Source organism: Colobus angolensis, unplaced genomic scaffold (assembly GCF_000951035.1).
Source record: "Colobus angolensis palliatus isolate OR3802 unplaced genomic scaffold, Cang.pa_1.0 Scaffold627, whole genome shotgun sequence".
NCBI lineage: Eukaryota > Metazoa > Chordata > Mammalia > Primates > Cercopithecidae > Colobus > Colobus angolensis.
The window spans coordinates 7,830-15,199 of NW_012119899.1; the positions used below are offsets into that span (position 1 = coordinate 7,830).

A 7,370-nucleotide genomic window follows, 5' to 3' on the forward strand; every position below is an offset into this window, starting at 1 on the left:
TTTGATGGGGGGATGAGTTCCCTCTGGGCTGCCAGAGTGCCCGGGCTGGGTGCCACAGAGTCCTGCCGGGAGTGCCAGTGAGAGGTGAAACCGGCTGGGCTTCTGGGACTGGCGGGGACTTGGAGAACTTTTCTGTCTAGCTGAAGAATTGTGAATGTACTAATCAGCACTCTGGGTCTAGCAAAAGATCTGTAAATGCACCAATCAGCACTCTGTGTCTAGCTAATCGGGTGGGGACTTGGAGAACTTTCCTGGCTAGATAAAGGTTTGTAAAGGCACCAATCAGCACCCTCAAAACGGACCAATCAGCTCTCTGTAAAATGGACCAATCAGCAGGATGTGGGTGGGGCCAGATAAGGGAATAAAAGCAGACTGCCAGAGCCAGCAACTGCAACCAGCTGGGGTCCACTTCCATATGGTGAAAGCCTTGTTCTTTTGCTCTTCACAATAAGTCTTGCTGGTCCTCCTTTTTTTTTTTTTTTTTTTTTTTGAGACAGAGTCTTCGCTCTGTCACCCAAGCTGGGGTGCAATGGCCCAATCTCAGCTCACTGCAAGCTCCGCCTCCCGGGTTTATGCCATTCTCCTGCCTCAGCCTCCCAAGTAGCTGGGACTACAGGCGCCCGCCACCTCGCCCGGCTAGTTTTTTGTACTTTTCTTTTTTTTTAGTAGAGACGGGGTTTCACTGTGTTAGCCAGGATGGTCTCGAACTCCTGACCTCGTGATCCACCCATCTCAGCCTCCCAAAGTGCTGGGATTACAGGCTTGAGCCACGGCGCCCAGCCGGTGCTCACTCTTTGAGTCCATGCTGCCTTTATGAGATGTAACACTCACTGCGAAGGTCTGCAGCTTCACTGCTGAAACCACAAACCCACCAGAAGGAACAAACTCTGGACGCACCATCTTTAAGAACTGTAACACTCACTGTGAGGATCTGCAGCTTTATTCTTGATGTCAGCGAGACCAAAAACCCACCAATTTCGGACACAATCATACTAGCTGTGAGCAAGACCACTGAATGTCACACCGGGTTGCCAGCATGTCTGGGAAGAGCAGAAACTGGGGCAGCCAAATGGCTAGCAGAGGCCAGCTAGTATGTATGTGATGCCTACTCCATAGGGGACTCCACATTTAAAAGACAAGATAAGCAAATGCCAGGCTGCCTCACCAGTTATCCCCCAAATAAAACAATACAAGTAAACTCTCCAGGGAATGTGTACGTGTGCACACCTAAGCACATGCACACAGCTGTATGCAAAAGGGAAAGGCTGGGAAGGAACAAAACCAACCTCTGAACACCAGTTACTTCTGAGGAAGGGTCAGGTGTGGCTGACTGTCAGTATTACTCAGCTTTTCAACTGATGAGATTGCGTCAATTTTGGCAGTTTTTTTTAAAGTCAATTTGTACTCCTTGGGTGATCACACAGGCCCTGCAAAACTGAACCACCAACAACTATCTGCACCACTTCCTATGAGGCCAAATAATGGCTTCCCTCAAAGCTCAGCCCTCCCACCCACCTCCTAGTCATGATCCCATGCAGGGGACTACTGGGCTTCTGAGGTACAGGGGTCCAGGCCAAACCCACCCCACAGATTCCTAGTGAAACCAGAATGTATCCAAGTGCCTTTCCCCCACCTGGGCCACGTGCCCACTGCATAAATATGCCTGTGTTTGCTCCCCTAGGGCAGAGGCTCCATTTTCTTACAGTTGGAATGAGGGGTGGAGAGATTTGATGACGTCCTGTACATGCTGGATGTTAATCTGATGTGGTGCTGTAGGAATAGCTTGCCTGAGTCAGGTGCATTCTCAGCACGTGGTGTGTGCTGCCCCTTCCAGCTGCAGGAGTCCCAGAAGGTAAGTGCTACTGCAATCCCCATTTACTGGTGCGCAAATGTCAGGTGATCTGCAGCTGGCCAAGCAGCTGCTAAGTGACCAACAGGCTGGATCTGCATCTCACTTGCAGAGGCCCTGCCTGGCTGCTGGGGCTGCCCTGCAGACTCATCCTGCCTCCTCCTCCTCTTCTATCCACAGCTATCCCAGCTTCTAGCCACAGCTGCTCTCCAGGTGGGGAAAATCTATGGATGCACCAGAGTGCAAGTACTCAAAGACTCCAGTGTGCAGACAGGCCCCTGCTCCATGTTGTTCCCATATCCAAGTCCAAGTTTATCTAGGGCTTCAGCAAATCCAAGCTTCCCTGAATTCCCTGCTGAGGCCAAACTGAGTCCTGCAACCCCCTACACTGGTAAGCTACACTAAGTCCTACAATACTACACTGGTAAGCTGCCAGTCCCAGCCCCTCCTTCCTCCTGGGACCCTGTCTGTACAGTCTGTACAGTTCTGAAGCCCTATAATAATGTTGAGATTCTAAGCCAACTCTCACCCATAGAGGTAAACAACCAGGGGCCACCAGGGGTAGAGAACATACTCAGACAGGTTCCACTGCCTATAGGCTTAATGTCCTTCCCCCACTACCCGCCATATTTGCCAGGCTGGAAGGGGACTCCAGAAACTTTGGAAACCCAATCTTGTAGCTGGTGTATGAAAAAGAGGCCAGGAAAAGCACCACTTCTGTCCATGAAGCCCCTAGATGGAACCCAGGAATTGGGAAATATGTGGATACCAAGCCTGACACCCACTCAGACCCAGGTGGCAACTGCAGCAGTGGTTGCCCCCTTTGCCACTCCCGCTGTATCAGTACAGGAGGGAGGAGCATCTGACCCCACATGTGAGAGTAGAGACACCAGGTGTGGGAAGGTTCCAGTGGTTACTGCAGTTGAACCTTCCCAACCAGATCCATGCAAGGCCATCTTAGGTGGGTGCATGCCTGGGCTGGGCTGGGCTGGGCAAGGACACCCTTCAGAGGTTGAGAGCCACGGAGGAGGGCTGTCACAGAGGTTCCTTTTCCTGCTCTGAGAACAGGTTAGGGGAGTATGGGGGACCTCTCCCACCTCCCTGCTGCTTCCAGGACCCCCTTCTTTCAAGATGAGGCATTCTCCTGCCTGCCTGTTCTCATTTGACCCCAATAGGCCATTGCAAACATTCAGGTAAGAAAAAGAAAAAAGCCCCATCTGTTTCCCCTGACACATCTGAGGCAGGGGGGTATGCCTAGGGGACCTAGAGTGGAACCCATACATCTGCCCACCCCCAAGGCTATGCTGGCTTCATCTTGTCTATCAGTGTGGTATAGGGGGAGAGGGGAATTACCAAGAGGTCATCATACAGGCCGTGGACGAGTTCTACAAGAGCCAAGTAGAAAAGCACTGTCCCGGCATGCTGCCCAGCACCCAGCTCACATACACATCTCCAACTGGACAGCTTCCCTGAAGCAGGCCTTGAAGTCAGGCTCCCTGAGAAGCCTGGAAAGGAGACTCTGCCAGGCTAAAGGGCCTATCCCCAAAGGTGCCACCCACACCAGTCTCATCTTGACAATCTTGGATTATTTTTGCCCTGAAGTTTTGGAGTGGAGGACAGGGAGACAGGAGACAGTGCACATTAGCCACCTTTCCAGAGAGAGTGCGCCAGCCCTCCAGATTGGGGCGGGTCAGACCTCCTCCTCACTGGTTGCCAGTTGAGGAAAGCAGCACTCGTGAGCATCCGCCTGTCTCCCCAGGTCATGTTTAGAAACCCCATCTGTGCCTTTGGAGAGAGACTACCCCGAGAACACAGGCCCAGCAACTGCCATCTACTACCCCCAGGGCCTAATCCCCTTCTACATGGGGTTCACTGCATGTGACTACACAGTGGGCTTGATTCCTGCCCACTAGTGCCTGCCAGATACCCCATGCCCACCTCATGAAGAGAATGAGATCACATAGACACACCCAGGCCACCACAGTGAGGGGGTGACTGGGGCCCTACTTGCCCACCCTTCATTGCTGATCCAAGGCCAGCTGTCTGACCACATTTATACCCTGAGGTGGGATGTTGGGGACATTGTCCACTGGGGTCACTAACCACTTTTAAAGTTCCAGAAACAGAGGGCCAGCTGGTCCCCCTGGAAGTTTGGTACATGGGATAAGCCAAGGTTTAACCTTTAGGAACAGGTTTCTCACCAATTAGCTGCCCAAGACCCAGGGCAGCCCCAAGTTCATGTGAAACCTACCTTCCATGTCCACAGCTCATGTCGACCCCTCCAGGAGCCACTGGAATGCTTGTTCCTGGGCATGTGATAAGCCCAAGACAGCTGCAGCTCTGCAGAACCACTATGCCCATCTGGCAGCAGTACACAGAGAGGGTATAGAATGAAGTTGGAAGTGAAACCAGATACTATGTGAATGCTTTATTAGGTAAAATCACATCCTATAAAAATGGTCTAAAATGCAAAAGGAGATGTGAAGACACAAAGAAAAAGTACGTAGTGACACATGGCTATCAGGACACACTAAAGAATCCGCACTGCTTCCCCCCTTTACCCAGAAAAGAAAGGTTCTGGGCCACCTCCTCCTCAGCACACTCCTCAAACTCCTTGGCCAAGGCATTCTGGCACTGCTGGTACTCAAACCAGATCATGTTGCTTTCGGCCTCAGTGAACTCCATCTCATCCATGCCCTCACCCATGTACCAGTGCAGGAAATCCTTGTGCCTGAACATAGCTGTGAATTGATCTGAGACGTGCTTGAAGAGTTCCTGGGTGGCCATGTTGTTGCTGCTGAAGGTGGCTGACATTTTTAGCCCCTGGGGTGGGATGTCACAGATGACTGCTTTTACATTGTGGGGGAGCCAGTCAGTAAAGTAGCTTCTATTCTTGTGTTGAATATTGAACATTTGCTCCTCCACCTCCCTCATGGACATGCAACTTCTGAAAAATGGCAGTCACCATTAGGTAGCTGCCATGATGGGAGTCACAGGCAGCCATCATATTCTTAGTATCAAACATCTGCTGGGTGGGTCCGGGCTCAGTACTGCTGGTTGCCCTGGCTGGTGAGTGAGACAAAGCCAGGCATGAAGTGCAGCCAGGGAAACAGGACCATGTTCACAGCCAGATTCCACAGGTCAGCATTCAGTTGGCCTGGGAAGCTCAGGCACATGGTGGCCCCACTCATGGAAACAGACATCAGGTGATTCAGGTCACCATAGGTGGGTGTGGGCAGCTTTAGATTTCTGGGGCACATGTTATAGACAGCTTCATTATCAATGCAAAAGGTCTCATCTGCACTTTCTATGAGCAGGTGGACTGAGAGGGTGGCATTGTAGGGCTCCACCACGGCATCTGACACTTTGGGTGAGGACAGGACACTGAATGTGTTTATGATCTGGTCCGGGTATTCCTCCTAGATCTTACTGATGAGAAGGGTACCCATCCCAGACCCAGTCCCCCCACCCAGGGAGTGAGTCAGCTGGAACCCTGCAGTCAGTCACAGCTCTCAGCCTCTTTCCTCACAACGTCCACCACCCACTCCATCAGTTCCACGCCTTCTATGTAGTGTCCCTTGGCCCAGTTGTTCCCAGCTTCACACTGACCTGAAAGAAAGTACAGCCACTCAATGGCTAGGTATACGGTAATCACTGGTCGCCACAATGCAAAAAGGACCAAGTGTCACATGTAAGGTGAAAGCATCATTCACCCTGCAGGTGGAGCAAATAAAACCCCCTCCCCCAAAGTTACAGGACAGCAGCCTCACCTGTTAGAAATTCAGTCAGGAGCCAAACCTGAGACAGCCTAACATCAGAACATGCTGCAGGTGCCTCCTTGCTCGCTACCAGGGAAGGCAGCAGCCATGGTCCCAGCTCAGCTCCCTGCAGGGAGATTACATCAGCACCTCCTCACCTTGAGGAAACAACTGAGCCTTCCTCCCAAAGCCCATTTAGGAGAGGGAGATTTTGTGACTCAGGATAGAAGGGTGTTCAGGATCCTTGACTCCACAGTTCCCACAGCAATGACCTTGGGGCACTCCTTGATTTTGAGCTGCTCTAAGGAGCTGCACCCCAGTCCTCACCTGCAGCTCACCGAAGATGGAGATGTCCAGCCTGAAGATCCACGCGAAGGGCCCGGAGTACACAGAGTCCATGACGCCCGGCTCCAGATCCATGAGCACAGTGCGGGCTACCTATCTGCCACATGAGGGGGATGGGCGGGCATCAGCGAGGGAAGGGCCGCCATTCTCAGGAAGGCAGTTGGGGAATGACTGGGGTCTCACCGCTGGCCTCGTTGTAGTACATGTTGATGCGCTCCAGATGCAAGTTGCTGTCCCCGTGGTAGCTGTCAGTGGAGTCAATGGCATGTTCATCAGAGATCACCTCCCAGAACTGCGAGACAAGAGGGGCCAGACGGGCCAGGGGTGAGCCAAGGAGGCCAAGGAGCCGTAGGCACCCTAGCCCCTCTCCCACCTCCACCCCCTCCCACAACCCCCAGACCGCTGTGTCCCTGGGGGTCCTCTCTGGCAACCTTACCAGCCGCCCAGCTCCACCGTGTCACGGCAGGGAGCCCAGGGTCCCCAAAGCAGAGGCGCCAGCCCCGTCACTGCGAATATCTTCCCGGCCACCCAGCAGGCCTGCGCTGGGCCCTCAGAGCACCGGCAGCCAACCTTGGCGCTGACCTAGTTCCTGCACTGCTCCGTCTGCTTGAGTACTAGCTCCCGCATGGCCAAAGCAGGACTAGGGCGACAGGAAAAACACCAGGAGGAGCAGACGCGCAATGACCTAGCCCGCGCTTCCCCAAAGCTTAACTAGCCCTGCGCCCACCTACCCCAGCCTCGGATTGGGCTCCCAGAATAAGCAACAGCTTTACTTCCACACAGGGGTACCCACCTGTGAATCTCTTGTAGTTTATCGTCTATTGGAGAGTTCAGGTGGCCTTGCTCTGGTCCTTTCCACGTTGGGGAAAGCTGGTCACCTGGAAAACTTTCTCCCATGTCTTCAGTAAAACTAAATCCCTAGGTGAGCTGAAACTGAATTTTCCTCCCATGTGAAAGAGGCAGGCTTTTACTTCCATATTCAGAGTGCCTTTGCACCTGTCCTAGATTGATGACATATTTTTGTGATTGATGAGTCCTTTCATCTCTTAGGAGATCTGTCGTTGTGAAAGGCCTTCCATGTGCTAACTCAACAGGACTTAATTATAAGTTTACCTTTGGAGCAGCTCAAACCCACAGTAAGCTATGAGTATTAGAGATAGGCCTCTGATTTAGCTAGAGTCTTCTTTAGAATATAATGAGCCCTTTCACCTTTCCAGAGGACTGCGGTCCCCACACAGAGTTAAGGTGATATTGGATTCCTAAAGCTAAGAATAGGTGTTGGGATACGCCTGCTGTGAAAGACGGGCCATTGTAACTTTGCAAGCTCTTAAATGACCCATACTGAGGAATTATTTCTTCCGGTAAACACTTTTCAGATAGAATGGGGAATGCTTTGATCTAACCAGTGAATGTATCGG

At 52.2% G+C, this 7,370-nt stretch overlaps 1 pseudogene; it reads right to left on the bottom strand.

Moving 5' to 3' along the window:
• Positions 1-4,100: 4,100 nt before the first annotated feature.
• LOC105527490 lies at positions 4,101-6,579 on the bottom strand (annotated as a pseudogene).
• Positions 6,580-7,370: the final 791 nt, after the last annotated feature.